Source organism: Mesocricetus auratus, unplaced genomic scaffold (genome assembly GCF_017639785.1).
Source record: "Mesocricetus auratus isolate SY011 unplaced genomic scaffold, BCM_Maur_2.0 Super-Scaffold_100026, whole genome shotgun sequence".
Lineage (NCBI taxonomy): Eukaryota > Metazoa > Chordata > Mammalia > Rodentia > Cricetidae > Mesocricetus > Mesocricetus auratus.
The window spans coordinates 14,665,930-14,683,520 of NW_024429207.1; the positions used below are offsets into that span (position 1 = coordinate 14,665,930).

The following is a 17,591-nucleotide window of genomic DNA, read 5'->3' on the forward strand; positions in this document are numbered from 1 at the left end:
GTAAACACAGTTATGGATTGAGGGGCCAGTGATCTCACAAAGTTACAGACTGCCTATTATTTAGTTTTAACACGTATTTCACTTCTTTTCTTGGTAATTATGTGGTTCCTCTAGCAGTAATAGTTGTAGATTTGGGGAGACTTCTGAGCTGAGGAGTAATCCTTCTGTACTCTGTAAAGATGTGTTGTTCTCATTGTTAATAAAAATCTGATAGCTAGGCAGAATTTTCAAGCAGAGAGAATGCTGGGAAACATGAAGTGTGAAGTCTCTAAGAGATACCATGAGACATAGTGTAAGCAGGATGGAAAGTATGTATGTGAGGTAGATGAGCCTCAGGGCAGCACATAGGTTAATAGAAATGGGTTAATTTAAGTCATAAGAGCTACCTAAAAACAAGCTTAAGCTATCAGGTGAGCATTTATAACTAATAAAATTTCTCTGTGTGGGTACTTGGGAAAAAAGTGTAGGGACAGAAAAGTCTACCTACACTTCTGACTGGCTGTTGGGGTCCACAGTAATCAATCAAAGTCAGTACTCCAGAAGACTTCATAAATAAACAATAAAAGAGGTAAATTCTTGCATTATATTTCATTTTTAGTTATGGGTATAGAGTCCTTGGAATTACAAGCATTTGTGAGCCATAGGCACTTAGAACTAAATTCAGATCTTCTTCAAAAGCAGTATGCACCCTTAAATAGTAACCTATATATGTGTAATAAGCTTAGCAGTTTATTTCAATGAAACATGGGAAGCAAGATAGCTTCATCATCTTGTTGAACATTATATAAATAATTTATAACATTCAGAGATGCAATATGAATATGTATATGAAATCTAAAATATACACCTTTTTCAAAATACAGTTTTCAAAATAGAGAATTGAATACTTAAAATTGAAAATATTAACAATTTCAGTTTCAGTATGTTTTATAAAATATTTCTAAATAATGTAACTACTTGTAAATTTATCATAAACATATGGCAGCTCTTTTGGATATTTCCATCACTAAAGTTTTGTGTTAACTGTATTGTTGGAGATGATAAAATTTAATTATATTTGCAATTTGAATCTTATGTTAGTATATATGAATTTAGCTAAAAGAGCTCACCATCTGTTGCATGCTTTTATGCCTAGTAACATAAAAATACAGAACAAAATTTTCCAGAATGTATTCAACAATTACAGTTAACTCAATTTTATGTAAAGAAAGTTTTGTGGGTAGTTAAAAAGTAATTTTCCTACTATCCTTAAAATTATTTTAATCTAAAAGGCTATAAAATTATCCTATTCTTCTCTTATATTCTAAGCATAAGGAGTTCCCTAACGCTAAGGTAGACATATATGAATGTGTATACTTTTATGTTTGTTTGTGTGTATGTATGCCTGGCAAAAATATTCATTCTCAGTTGAAAACAACTTGTAATTCAACAAAAATAAAAAGTAATCATTAATATCCTCCCTACAAAGTCAACTAGTAAAATCATATTATTATTCTATTAATAACTTAACAACATGAAGATCATATGTTGGAAATTTTGCTTGAGGTTATATTCTATAAATATTTTACTGTAGAAATCTGGAAAATACAATAAAAGATGATTGACAATACAAGATTACCTTTACATATCTAACTTTTTTCTCAAATAATACCTTTTATAATAGAAGATGATTTGTGTCATGAAGTGAATTTCTTGCTTGGTGGATTGATATCTTATACTTAGTAATCTGATCTCAGTAAAACTATTGATGTCTTTTCCTCCCCAGCAACCTTCATAACACTTTCAGGCTCTATGAAAAATAGCCAGCAAGGGAAAAGCAGTTAGAGATGAATGGGTGTTGATGAGATGGAAGGCAGAGAAAAAAATGCATAGGTAAAAGATAAGTAGGATGCATTATATACTTGTATGTAATTGTCCAAATACTAACCTAGTTAATAAAGTTTGTTTCTACACAACATAGTATATTCTGTGAATGGAATGTAAAATCCGTCTTGTCTGTTTTTTTCTATTTGTAACCTAGTGTTGCAAACACTAAAACAGCTAAACTTTAAAAATCCACATAATAAATTCAATAGTACCTGATTATAGTGTATAAACAGCATCACACATTTGTGAGAAAGAAATAAAACTTTCAGTCTTAGATACTGATATTCAAATAAAAGTCTCATTAAGTTAGTAATTCATATGAAGTACTAAAGAATTTCAAGCCATTTCTAAACCTCAATATGAAATTAAAATTATATGGGTTTTATAAAAGCCACAGTCACATTGGGAAACACTGATATGTTCAACAGCATTAAAATTTAAAATTGTACCTTGAGAGATGGATTAGTGAGTAAAGCTCTTGATGCATAAGCAGAGGGACAGAGCCTGCCTAATGTAGCAATAAAGCAAACCCCAGGATACTCCAACTCAAACATGGTAGAAGTTGAAAACTGACACTCAAGTTTGTCCTGTGACCTCCACATACATATCATGGCATAAGTACTCCATGCAAATGCATCATATACGAATATAAACACACCAAATTAAATTAAGTTTAAAATTGCTAATCAGCCAATAGCAAAATGTAGCTCAGTGGTACAGCATTTGTTTAATGTCTACAAGACTTGGTTTCAGTCTCTGGCCATGTAAAATAATCAATCAAAAACACCCAAAACATAACTTTCAAAGTGGAAAAGGTATAGGTATTGCTAAAACTTCAAGAGGACTTTAGACTTGTACATAATTCAAAACTGAAATGTATGTTATGTTTAAAAATTGAGAAAGCTTTTCTAAATCAAACCAACGAGTCTTAGTTCATTAACAACTCTTAGAAAAACTCTTAGGAAAAAAGTGAAAATATACTTGTCAATCATCTGATAATTAAACTCTGTTGTAATTAGGAAAACAAAAATGTAGCACATGTTTACATAATTATAACCCTAACAGATTGGTAATAGTGAATAATACTGACACTGTAAATATTAATGCAAATATAGAACAACATGAATGCTTACATACTCTTGATGAAGTCAATTTGGAAAATAATTCTGATGATCCACAAATAAAGATGTTCTCATACTATCACTAAGCAATTACATAGTTACAAACATTTTGGACAAGAAATATGCAGTGATTCTCATAGCATATTGTCTCAGTGAATAGGCTCCAACCTGTAACTAATAACCAGGGTATATGGAGTAATAAATGAATATGCTCAGATAGAAGAACAAGATGACATGAAAAACACAAAATAACTAGGCATATTACTTTGGTTGTTTTTCATAAAGTAGGGATGAGACGAAGAACGAAGTCACAAGAAGAAGTGAAGCTTTTACTGTTTATTAAGGCTCTTTTACAGTGTTGGAGATGAATGTATTGTTGATCCACTATAGACAATACAAGGGAAATGTCATCAGATGTGAGGAGAGTTTGGGTCATGACCCAAGAGTATCAAAAGGTACTTGAAGCTTTTGAAAATCTTAATTCCACATAAAGTAAAACTGCATAAAGGGAAAAGTTCTGTTTATTCAGTTACATAGTAACAGCATAGAAGAGCTCCCGTGAGGCAAAGCCCTTTTTTACAGGCTCTTATACCTCCATTAATTAGTTTTCAGATAGGCTGTGATAGCTCACTACCAAAGCAGTGGTGATACAACGTACACTCTTTTCATCAATTTCTACAGTCAAGAATTGGAGCACTTAGCTCCATGCATTTTAGTTTAAGGTCCATCATACACTCAAGATGTCAGTTCTATCTGAGGAAGAACTGGAGTAGACCTTCCCAAGATCACATGAGGTTTAGCAAGATGAAACTCCTGTAGGATTGTAAAGTCATATTTTATTTCATTAAGAGCTGTTGGGATTGTTTCAGTTATAGCCAATACTCATCATGCTTTCAGATAGTAGTACACTTCATCAAAAGTGCTGACAGGAGCCTTATGCAGAATCTTCCAAACTAGTTGCAAAGATTTTTGTTTTATTTAGTTTTGTTTTTGATTTCCATGTGTTGTAGGCATACATATGTATTTGTGGGGGCATGTATACCCCTGTCCAGGTGCATTTGGAGGTCAGAAATTGACTTTCCATGTCCCACTGTCTTGATTATTTTAAGGCATGATCTATCATTGAACCTGAAGCTCATCATTGTATTGGCAAGATTGTCTTGTCCAGCAAGGACTGTCACCCTAAACTCCTCCTATACCTCCTTATCACTGTATATGCCTTCACAGCTGGAACTTACTTGGGTTTTCTGTGTCCAGTCTCAGCACAGAGAGTACTTTATTGTTGTGTCAACCACAGAATTTGAAACTGTAATTGTGGAAATCTAATTTATTTGACTTCTACATTTTCTTGTATTGGTTATCACAAGTCACAGGTCCTACCATGCTCAGTGGGAAAACATGCCTCATAGGCTTTGAAGTCATTTGAGGGCTATCTACATGTCCGTCTGCACTGTCTTCTGAATTGTATGGAATCTCAAACTTAAAATCAATTTTAATTTCATTTTATACTTATACTAAGAACCTGTGTCCTACATATCTAGAACTGTGCTTGGCAAATAGTGGAAGATCAAAGAAAATTCATATAATAAATTGATGAGCTATTTTATTTTATCATTTCATTTTTTGGCAGTACTGGGGATTCATCTCAGTGCCTCCAATATGCTAATCAAGAGATCTTCCACTGAGTCACATTCACAGGCCCTAATTAATCTTTTATATTTATAAAAAAACTACTAACTCCACATTTTTTTGTCTACCTGGAAGAGTAAAGTTCTTTGTTAAGGTTAAATCAAGTATCATGTCAAGAGCATATTAAAGTATAAATTGTATTTGTCCAACACCATTATATCTATCACTTAAAGCCTCAAAAACTACAAAAAGCATTTTCTTAACTCAGTAATAAAGTTAACAGTGATATTAACAAAAAACTAAATGGAACAACAACTGTTATGAATCCTGCATTTCTAACAAATGCCTTAAAGGTCAATGTATTGCATGTAGGAATGCACTCCATGTCTAAAATAATTATAGAGATGAACTCTGAAATTATGATGCAACAATTATAAACATTCCCTGAATTCCATATCAAAAGCTACACTGTATTAAACTCTTGTATGAATTTACTTAATTCTCATATTTACCATGTTGGAGAGACTATTATTCTTCATATGTTACAAATGGAAAACTAACATATGTATCAGTTCTTCCTCGTGTCTCAATGGGTAATTTTTATCCACATTGGAATCTTTTAATTTAGCCTGATATTCATTTTTATGTAATCTTTGTTTAATTTAGGATTTTCAGTGCTTTCTATTATCAGGTATTTAACCTCTCTTTTATAATTTAATTAGATTTCTAACCCAATTTGTTATGGATAACAGCATCAATAATTCAGATTCAGTTTTAATGCTTCAGAATGCATACCTTCATGTATTCAAAATTCATATACTGAATAAATTTTATTTTGTATGTTTCACCCACACATCCAAATATCACTTTTGCATAGCTGTTTATATTTATAGGTACATTTTTCTGAGTGAATTTTTATTGCTATTAGCCTAACTTGAAAATAATGTTTCTGGGATTCAAGAGTTAACCTTTGTCTGGTCAGCTGTTTCTGGGGGTTAAACCAGCCCAGTCTTAATCCCTTTGATCATCAGTCCTCCCTCTCTGTTACTGGCTTTCTTGAGTTACTGGCTTTCTTGAGTTCAGCTCAGTACTTAACCAGCCGCTAAATGAAGTTTCTGTTTCCCAGACTCTCTGGCCATAGGATTGTAGGCTGGCACTCCCCAGAACTATGTCTAAAATCCATATATGAGAGAGTACATGCCATGTTTCTCTTTTTGTGACTGGGTTACCTCACTCAGCATGGTTTCTTCTAGTGTCATCCATTTGCCTGCGAATCTCATGATTCCATTATTTTTTTCTGCTGAATAGTACTCCATTGTGTAGATGTACCACATTTTCTCTATCCACTCTTTGGGTGAGGGACATCTAGGTTGCTTCCATGTTCTGGCTATTACAAATAAAGCTGCTATGAACATAGTGGAACAGACATCTTTGTTGTATGAATGGGCATCTTTTGGATATATGCCTAAGAGTGGAGTTGCTGGGTCTTGTGGTAGGTTTATTCCCATTTTTCTGAGGAATCTCCATACTGATTTCCAAAGTGGCTGAACCAGTTGGCACTCCCACCAGCAATGGAGGAGTGTTCCCCTTTCACCACATCCTCTCCAGCATAAATTGGGAATCCAGCATGGGACTGATCAATACCCCCCTGAATTTGGGTGTCAGTGAGGAGGCCTAGGGAACCTATTGAGCCTTGGGCAGCAGATCAGTACCCATCCCAAGTATACACACGGACTTTGGACTCCCATAGAACAATGTGAGGTGCACTCTCACCCTGAACTCTTAGGGAAGGGTCTAGGCCCTGCCCTATATGAAATGACAGACTATGGACACCCCCATGGAGGGCCTCACCCTCCCTGGGGGAATGAGGGGGTAACGGGGGGGGTTGGGGGGAGGGCACGGGAGGAGGGAAGGGAATGGGAGAGGGACCTGGAACTGACTTGTGAAGCAACCTCGTTTCTTATCTAAATTTAAACTGGAAAAAAAAAGAAAGTTATTTGAATGCATGTTAAACATTAATGTAATTTTGAAAGGTTATATCTGATTTGTTTTACCAAAATAAATCTGGAGAATAAAAAAATAAAATAAAATAAAATAATAAAAAAAAGAAAATAATGTTTCTGGAATCACATGGAGAATGTGATGAAAGAAATGTATCTACTCACAGATATCCAGTGGCTTTGAAGATGACTGCTGATATATTGTCATAGTACAGACTAGAGACATTTTGGCTATTGGCCTGAACACTTTTAAGAGATAGAAAACTTCAAGAATAATCAATCAAAAGTGGAAGAAGAAAGGAAAGAAGAAAAACAGGAATAGGAGAAGGTGGAAGGGAGGAAGGGTTACTTGTTAGAATATCTGTATGTCCACCTGTTAAAGAAATAAAAATCAGAGGTTTCATGTGCCAATAATCTCTAACACTTCTTTCTAGATGATGCAAATTCATGGCAGATTTCACCTTTCTCTGACTCTGATAAAGCTTTCTGTTCTCACTAATGTGATATTCCTGTAGCCTTAGGTATAGTGATTGTAGGATGTATTTAGACATTTTAGTTGGTACTGGGCACCAAAGGATCACTTGTTCTCTCCATATTTATCTGTTGTGGTTTTCTGTAGTGTTATTTCATTTTTGAATGGTGAGTGCTATACCTGCCTGTGGTGATAAGAATAAATATTTAGAATTCAGTTAGGAATTATGCTGCTTTACTAAAGTAATAATTTTAGGTTCTCCATGAAGACTTATGACCCACAGTAGCCTCAGTGAGCTGACTGGGTTTCCAACATCATTCACGTTTTGCCTCTTGTTGAGTGAGCCTCAAGTCAAATTGAAGAGTGGTTGATTATGACCAATATATGGTTTATTGTGACATGATAGTCCTTGTTGCAATTTGTAGGCATAGCTGGATAGAACTGCTTCCTGCTTCTGCTTCTTTCTCTTGGATTTTTCGTGATACCTTTTGATGTCATAAAAGATAGTTCTCATCATTGGGAATTTCAGGTCAGATCCACATGAGGTCCTTTGGGTCAAAGTAAATGTCTTCAGCAATAGAAACTGACCTTTCACTTCTGGGAGACAACCAAAGGCCACAACAACATCCTTATAATGTTTCAGAGAGTCTCTTAGATCTACTGACGATCAACTTCAAAGAGGGATTCTCATGCGTGTTTCTGGAATTTTTGTTGGATCATCTATGTCCTTGGGAGCGTTGTCAGCAGAGGTTGGAAATTTGTATTTCAATTATATATGTATATGTATTGACATACTAACAAAGGTGGAAATCTCATTGTTCTCCAACACTAGACAAGGAATGATAGACAACAAAACTTGTGGTTGTCTAAGTAACAATGTTGAGAGTTCGATAGTCCTCCCCAGGGAAGAGCCCTTCCACCCCCAAATTCATTATCTAGTATCAAGTGGTTGTTCATGAAATCATACTTAAACAAGTAATGTAATCCATATTGAGCAGATTGTACTTACATATCTAGTAGTATATATTCATAAATACTATACAAAAATAGACATCAAAAATTAAAACCAAAAGGCCTGAAATTTGAGGAAAGCAAGGCAGGTTACATGATAGACACTTTATGGGGAAATGGTGTAATTATATTTTAATTCCAAAAGTAAAAATATAAATATTTTCTCAATATATGTTTTTATTTAAATTAGAAACATGAATGCTTCACATGTCAATCCCAGCTCCCTCTTCCACCCCTCCTCCCTTGTCCCTCCACTAGCTGCCCCATCCCCTCATCCCATCCCCATATCATTCCCCAGGGAGGGTGAGGCCCTCCTTGGGGCATCTCCAAATTCTGTCTTTTCATCCAGGGAAAAATATAAAAATTTAAAGAACTAAAATTTGGGAAAAATAGCTACCTCAACAGGGAGCAGCTGGGAAAACGTCGGATACAGAAGATATAATCAACTGGTAAAGAAAAACTTTTATTAAGCATGAGCAAGTACAAAGCAATAGAGAGACGATGCTGTAAGCCAAATCTGGCCTTTCATGAGGGCTGGTAGTCTTAAAGTGTTACTGACAGTTTTTCCTCCTCTAAGTTAGGCTTGAACAATGTCATTTTGAACAAAGACTAGAAGCCTGATATGCGCATACCTTTGGAGGAAACATGTACTTACCTGGTCTAATATTCTTGGACCAGTCTACTGACAAGGAGCATAAAGAAGAAGCCAGAAGGTTGCCATCTTTATTATCTATCTCTGAACCCTCTTCTTCTCTGTCTGCCAATCAGGGATCTGTCAACCTCCTAGTCCCAAAGAAGGAAGAAAGAAGGAAAGCAAGGTTACAACTACTCCTGTTAACATAGGGTTTTGTATTTTGTGTTTATCTTTATAGTTTTCCATAAGTATTCTTATCTCATTTTTATTCATCTGAAAAATGAGCCATAAAGTGACTATTTACTAGATGTTCCAAAAGATGGAATTAATCTTGAAGAGTTAACAAAGGAAGTTACAGTATTTTAGAATGAGTTACAATTAACTTGAATCCTGGTTTATTGAACGTGTTTTGAAATTTTTAAATAGGAAAACAGATGCAGTATTTGGAAAAGATAAAATGCTAATAAAATGTGATATTTTCTCATATACTATACCTCATAAGAAAGACTTAGCTTACATTCATTTTCATTATAAATGAGAGATTTAAGGTTGAAGAATATTAACTTAACCATTCTAAGATAACCATCCTTACACTGTATTTGGATGAAATATGATTTTTGAAGCAGAATTGTTAGATCAATTGTATATATACTTCTTTTTCCTGAGAAAAGATCTAGATGTCCTGTAACTTGCTATGAATTCCAGACTGGTCTAAAACTCATGGAAATATGCTTGTCTCTGCCTCAGGAGTTCTGGGATTGAAGGTACCACCAGAACCAGAGAGTGTATACTTAATCAGCTCATATATTAACTGTCTTGGTTTTATTATGATGGTAATGCAACAACAACAATAACAACCTTTGTATCCAAATGTAGAGTAATACATATTGTTAAAAACTAAGAAAGGATGTAAAGAAAATAATTTGTTTAAACCAGTATTAACATGAAAAATGCCAACAAAATGACCTCTAGAGATCCTCAAATATAAATGCCCTCATGTCCCAATAAAATATCCTGCCTTCAATGTTCAATTCATGGCAGGGTTTATGATCTTTGAAGTATTGATTTTATCTTTAATTTCCTGAAATAATAACTTCTTATAATAATACATCTCCATGTTCTAAACAAATCAGTCATGTGCAGAAAGATCAATCTTTCCTTCTACAAAGTAACTCCCTTTTCAATACATATATTGAAGCTTTTTCTTTTAAAGAAATAGATGCTTAGTTCTAACTCCAATTCTCTCCTTTTTATTCTCTTTGCATATTCTTCATTCCAAATGCAAAAGTAATTCTACAATTCTACTCATTATATTTGCTTAAAGAATCTAGTAAGCACCTTTTCCCACATACTTCATCATACCTGCACTAATTTTACCTAACTCAGTTATTTAGAATTAAATATGCTCAGTACCTTAAAGGGAAAATGGGAAACCTCAGATCTAATCCAAGCTATGAAATATGCATATTATATTTCTGTTAGTTTTCTCAGTTGATATTTGAGTTTCAGATTACAAATTACAGTGTTTGCAACTATGGGAAAAGTACTCTAGGCGTATTTTGGTTAGAAGTATCTTTATGGGTCTGTCTTTCTGATATCTATCATCTATCTACCTATCTATCTATCTATCTATCTATCTATTATTTCTATCTATCCACTCACATGTCTATCTAACCACATATCTATGTGTCTTCTATCTATCTAGCATCTATCCGTCTAGCATCTATGTATCTATATCTACCTATCTCTGTATATACCATCTATCTATCATCTATCTGTATATATCAGTCTATCTCTATATGTTATCTATCTATGTATATGATCTATTACCTGTATATACATATATCAATATATATATACATCATCTATCTATCTATCTATCTATCTATTTATCTATCTATCCATTCAACATCAATACACCTCAATGCACTCACTCTGGGCTCATGAGACAGAGATAAGATCAGTAATCCGCAAAGCAACAATAATTTAAGAAATTCATATTTGAAGAGACATGGAATTGGAGAAAACTAAAGTTGAGTCAAATATAATATGTTTAGGAAGATAGGAAAGAAAACTAAAAATGATCAAATACTCAACAAGCTATTTTTCACAGAAGTCAGAAGAGGAGAGTGTGTAAGAACTCTGTAATGTGACCCCATGAAACGTGTTCAAGAAAAGAAATAATGTTGGGATGGAAGCATCTATGGAATATGCAGAGTGGACAGTAGATAGAGTTTGGACAGGAAATGTTTCATTAAGGAGAAAGAAACAAAAAAGGTAGTGATTTAAATGAATAAATATGGCATGCAGGAATCAACAGAGGTAGCATGGGTTTTGCTTTTCAAAAACACAGTACACAGACTAAAGAGATTGCTCAGTATTTGAGATCAGTTGTTGTTCTTCAGAGAACAATCCCTTTACCTCTAGTCAGGGATTCAATGACAGCAATCACATGACATACAATGAACATTAACAACACACACACACACACACACACGTGCACGCGTGTGCGAGAGAGAGACAGAGAGAGAAAGATACAGAGAGAGAGAGAGAGACAGACAGACAGACAGGCTGACAGGCAGACAGACAGAGACAGACAGAGACAGAGAGAATGCATAAAATTTACAAGGACAAAATATAAAGAAAAAAAAGGAAGCCAGGTTTATGGAAGGGGTGTCTTTGGGTTACTTTTTCTCTTCACATGAGAAAGGTAAGTTGGAAGAAAACATTTCTACCATCTTGTTCCATTTGCTCAAACCTAATATCTTACTTGTTTTGTAGTGAAGAGAATGACTTTTAGTACTTAAATGGTCTCTTAAGTAATAGCTACTGACTTGAAAGTGGCTGAAAGCTAACAGGAAATTATATTCTTTTTTTCATTTTATCATGGTTACAGTTTGTTTCTCATATGGCTTCAGTCTCAAACAACTAGTTAAGTATTGAATGAGAACAAAGAAAGAAAGCAGGAGTGATGTTTTCCTATGTATTTGTATTAATCAACTTTTACCATGGATAGTCTCAAGATAATCCCTAACAAGATTGTAGTTCTTCTGATTACTATGCTTCTGAACTTCCTGTGGTGGTTGGCAGAATGCTCTTTTACCTCCTCTATGAAAGCAAAATCTCAGAAGTTTAGTTTTCTGAACAGTACAAAAACACTTTCTTAATAACCTCAGCTACCATTGCTGTAGGGTAGAAAGGAAGAACTAAGATAATTGAATCAACCCAAATCATCAGGTTTTAAAATTCAATATGATAAATTTTATACAGATATTCTTTTTCTGCAGTAGCTGCCCACAAGGCAAAGTAAATGGATTATTAAAATATTAATGCTGTGCTTGTAGCAGAATTGATGTGGAATCAGGTGCCTTAATGTCTCATAGATTAAAGTTGTAGTACTTTTGTGAGGTGGCATCATATTTTGTGTGACTCTTCCTAGTATCATCTATAATGGATTAAGTACAGAGGACAAAATACATAATGATATTTGCTCTCGTCCTGTCTGCTGGAACTTATTTGCATTGCAGAGTCAGTCTGTTTTGAGGAACATATAAGATTTTTATATGCAGGATCTTTTTAAAACTATGTTAACTCATGAGCCACTCCTCCTATTCCACTATCATACATATTTCCTGTAGAGATGCACTATTAAAGAATCAAGTTCTGAAGGTTTTAAATCTTGCAACGGTTATCCACAGCAGAGCAAATGCAGAGTTTAAAGGAAAAAGAGAAACAAATAGTGTGATCTGTTTATTCTGCTGCAGTGCAATGCCAGGATCGATCTCTCTGGTTTTAGCCAGTGAACAAAAGCATTGCCATCCAACCAAATCAGGAGCTGTGCCTCTCAATGTTTGCTAATGGCCCATTAGGGAGTTTGAATGACTTCCAAGATATTTGCTTCTGTCTCTGGCACCATTTCTTCATTTTGTGGCAAGATCAGCTTGTCCTTCCCCATACACTCACATTGTCAACTATTGAGACAGATGGGACTATCTCTAGTCAAAGTTGAATCAAACTGTAGTAATGTAGCTAAGGTGCCTTTTTCCCCCTAGAGAGGGATCTAGATAAAAACATGTGGAAGAATTTGCTTTATTTTCTCATAGCTTGTTTTATATGCTTAAGTACTTACTATGGAAAGAAGAAATGAAAGTTCCTTAAATATTCATGTTGGAGTACAAAGGGGTCCAGTTCTTGTTATCTGGTGACATATGTAAATGCTGGCTTAATATAAGAACACTTATTGGCACAGATATACAGCAGATATCATAAATAAAAGAAAATTCATTTCCTGCCAGGAAGTTTATACCTTAGAGTTGAGCTAAATAATGCAGGTGGGAATACTAGAAAAATTATTCGTATCAAAACTGACCTGCTTTGAATGACCAAGGGCAGCCAGTACTGTGGTGTACCTTCAGACTAGTAGCATGTGAGACAATGAACCTCAGTGACTACTTCCTAAATAGAGGATAATGATTTCAATTATATTAGACTGTATTGACCACTGTGAGGAACTATTGAGTCTTCAAGTGTTTGCCAGCAGTATGTGTGACATTGACATCTGTATCCTTCACTCTGATTTTTCTTACCTTCGTCACAAGCTAACAGAACTATAGTGGTATTTTTTTAAAGTTCTTTAGAGGGACAGACCAATAGTAAATGGATAGATAAACAAAATAGATAAAATAGAAACAGTGGGAAACTCAGATGACAAAAGATAGAATATGTATTAATAGTGATGCAAGTTAAGAAGAAGGCCCATGATAATGATGGAGACTTTTGTTGCCTCAGATGAAAAATAATTTGGAGCCTAGGGTCCCAGAAAACTTGTGACTGAAAATGCTGTTCCAGGAAAATAGCTTCCAGAATCTTCCACAGGAGAAAGCTAAGAATTTATTTCACAGACAACAGGTTAGTTGGTTTTAGAAAGGAGCTCTGTTGTAAGAAATAGCTTAGGACAGAAGAAGCCAGCAGAACTCTACACAGGGTAAACTTACTCAAGAAAGACAATTCCCTGGCACTTATTCAAACTTTATTTGTAACTCACACCACCACAATGTATTTGTATGCCTCAGTTTGGGACACACCATCCAGTGTATGTTCTAGACTATTATGAATAAGGAAAGATGATGAGAAACCAGAAGAAGAATGAGTGCCCCTACACCCTTCTGGTGTTTCTGATAGAACCACGATGATTGGGTTGAATCCCTTCTAGTATTTCTAGATTAACACTGAAATCAGAACTGCTTGCTTTCAGAGTCTCTGTCCCTAAATTGTCTAATAACTTTCCTCCCCACATTCTCATCAAGATATTAAATAGGTAGTTGGGTACATGATAGATAATACAGATAGATAGATATGATAGATGATATATATGAGAACATATGTATGTATGTATGTTTGTTTGTATTATGTATGTATTTGAGAACTTTCTCTGACCTTTGCTTGTCTTCTGGCCCCCAGGCAATAGTATGGTGCACATCCATATGGATGAGAAATCAGCCTGACTTAATCCCACAGGTGAAATCCTGGGAACACCCTCAAAGATACCAAGAAGCACTGACTTATTTGTTCTGTACATATCGGTTAATCAGATCAAGATGATGACAAATATAAACAACCACAATATTCTAGAAACAAATTAGAAATATCATTCACGTAAGTTTTGAAATCTCATCACTCTGTGCTATATCACCTACATAACTACCAAGCACAGGACCGTTAGAACACACAACTATGGGGTTTATAATTAGATGTCTACTATATATTTCATAAATGATGCAGGGGAGTAGACTAGCAATGATTATTTTGTGGCTGATTTCATGGAGGAAGTGGAAAAATTAATGCGAATCTAATTTGTAGTCAGATGCTTAACATCATAGTTGATCATGTATGTAATTTGAACTTCATAAATTTTGCTTTACATATGTGGCAGTTAGGAATCTGATACTCTAAAACACCACATTCATTATCTTTTGATAATACCTCATATTGTAAAGTTTCCATCCTTAGTGGATTTCTTTGTCCATTTTTTGCTGGGATTTTTGGCTTTCTATAACACTCTTTCAAAAGATAGTTGTGGGCCTTCTGTAATTCTAGACAGATGTGGTAAAGCCTAGTGTTTTTGGATAATACTATCTTAGTACTGTATGCTGCTGAATAGAACCCATGAATACTGTCGTACTTGTACCTTGATTTTGGTGTCTGAAGTATGTACAAAACATATACAAATGTACAAAAATATTTGGACACTCATACTATTAAAACAATAATTCATCCTCATGCCATGCATAATTTATTAACCTGTAATATTAGCAGTAAACTAGGTTCCATTAAATACCATTTATAGTTTTATCTATGCTAAGTTAATATCCTATAACTATTTTCACTTTCCAAAATGTAGCTTAAATTTTCATGCATATTAATAGCATGATTTTTTTATGATCATTACAGTGAAAACCACATTCTAGGAGCAAAATGCCGGTATTACTTTATTGAGAAAAAAATTCACTCCTTTTGTGAATATTTTTGTCAAAATTTTGTATATTTAACTCTATAATATAAATTTTATTTCAAAGAATGGTAAAATGAATATGGATATTTGGAAACACTCTTATTAAGACTGTATTGTTATTAATAAAATTTGCAATTCATAACCAGATTTTTTATATTTATGAGCTTCACATAATAAGTGTTTTTGTACCGTGTGCATCTCTGAGGGCAGCCAAGATAAGAAATGGATGTCAAATTCCAAGTAACTGGATTTATAAGCATTGTGAACTTTCACATAGGTGACGAAGACAAAACTTAATTCCTCTGTAAGAGAAAGCAACAAATGTTGATAATCACTGAGTTCTCTCTTCTTCTGCTCCTCCCCCCATCTATCTTTGGTTCACTTCTGTCAGCAATCTTTTTGTCATTGTTGTTTACATTATGATACTTTTTCTGATTTCATTCAATCATAGAATTAAATATTCAATTTCATTTATCTTGTATCCTATCTCTTTGCATTTTATGGACCTAAAATTTTAATAGTTGTGTTATCTTTAAATATATACTACTATGTGGCCAGTGTGGTCACAAATATGATGTTCAGAGGGTAGGGCTTCAGTCAGAGATTTCATGCATGTTTACAATAAAATGTGATCAAGTTATGGTAAGATGGAGCATAGATTGCATGTCAATTGGTCATAGAGAGGTGGAATATTAGAGAACATTTTGAGTGAAAAATATAGCACTTCCTATGGATCTCCTGGGCACATGGATCATGACACAATTTGTTTGCACAATAATGTACTTTTCTTAAGGAATTAGTATTATTAGAGCAAGGTGTAATGTTAGATGAAAATAGGAGTGGTTCTAATGTTCCAGAATTGACAGCAGGCTATATACCTGTTGAAGAAAGCTGCAGTAATAAGCTACACGAGTGATTGAAGTTTGTCAAGAGGTGGCAAAGCCAGTGAGCTTCAGACTACAGATCCCCATAAGATTAAATAATGCGGGCAGAGGAAAGATAAATTCTTCTGATTCTCACGTGGATAGCACATATAGTGGTAGCTTTTCCCTTCCTTTCTCATTGAACAGGTAGGCTAGGAGACATGTAGATTTTCTAACACTCAGATTACCTATAAAGGAGGTCAGCAAGTCCCACAGGAGTATATGCACATTCATACAGAGACTAAGCATTTTGTGAGTTTAGAATCATAGTACTTGTTCTCAGAATGTTACGTGCTTAGTATAGTTTTGGGGCTACTTGATAGCCTTGAAGCAAAACAAGTGCTTTGCCAGCCATTGTCCTACAGGTTAATACAGAAAATTAAACTACCATTTTTTATTTCTTCCAAATAAATAGTCCCATTTTAAAATGCTATTTCCATACTCATTCAGAGGTTCTTCTTTATATATTTGAAAATGGATCCCTTGCTGACACCTAAATAGCCAAGATTTAGTGAGTCAGGGGAGCAGCACAAGTATCTTGAATGTAATGTTGTGAATCACTTTTTCTATATTCTGTAAAAACTACTGAAATATCACCACATTTTGACAATTTCTTGTAAATAATGTTTTATTTTTCTCAGTTAGAAGATATGAGTTGAATATGTCTGAAAAAGGAGTTATGATTCAACAATCAATCTAAAAATATGGGTACATATGTTTAACAACATACTCAGAAGAGTTGTAATATAGTCTGTTGTCAGTGTGTGGGGAAGGACAATAAAGTGCCCCAGGAATCTTAAAATCTTCAAATCTTCTACTAAAAGTTAAGGTGACCACAGTATCACCAGTGTGTAGTTGTGAAATCACCTCAAATACGTAATTATATCTGACCTTGGTAATGTGGGAATATGTGTTAATTACTTTTCTATTACTGTGATAAAGTACCATGGCCAAGGCAACTTATAAAAGAAAGAATTTGTCTTATGATTTCAGATTAGAGTCCATAATGGTAGAATAAAGAATTGAGAGTCTACCTCTTGATCAGTAGCATGTGCCAAGAGATAACTGGGAATGGTGTGATTCTTTTGAAACTTCAGTGCCCACACCCAATAACATCTACCTTCTAACAAGACCACACGACCTAATCCTTCCCAAGCAGTTCCGCTAACATATGAGCCCAGAGGTGCCGTTCTTATTGAAATGATAGCTGCTGATACCACACTCACACACACAACACACACACACACACACACACACATATATATAAACACATGTACACCTGCATATATATATACATATATTTAGGCATTCAGTCATCATTTGAGTCATGATTTTATTTCTAAATTGATGTCATATTTTAGAAAACTTATGTATTTCAATTTTCCCAGTCTATTAAAAGCCCAGTAACTAATTGGCAACTACTA

General features: G+C 34.4%; 1 protein-coding gene across 1 annotated transcript in view; it reads left to right on the forward strand.

Moving 5' to 3' along the window:
• Sgcz (sarcoglycan zeta) overlaps positions 1 to 17,591 on the forward strand; it is a 912,857-nt gene that overhangs the window by 245,408 nt on the left and 649,858 nt on the right. The window lies entirely within an intron of this gene.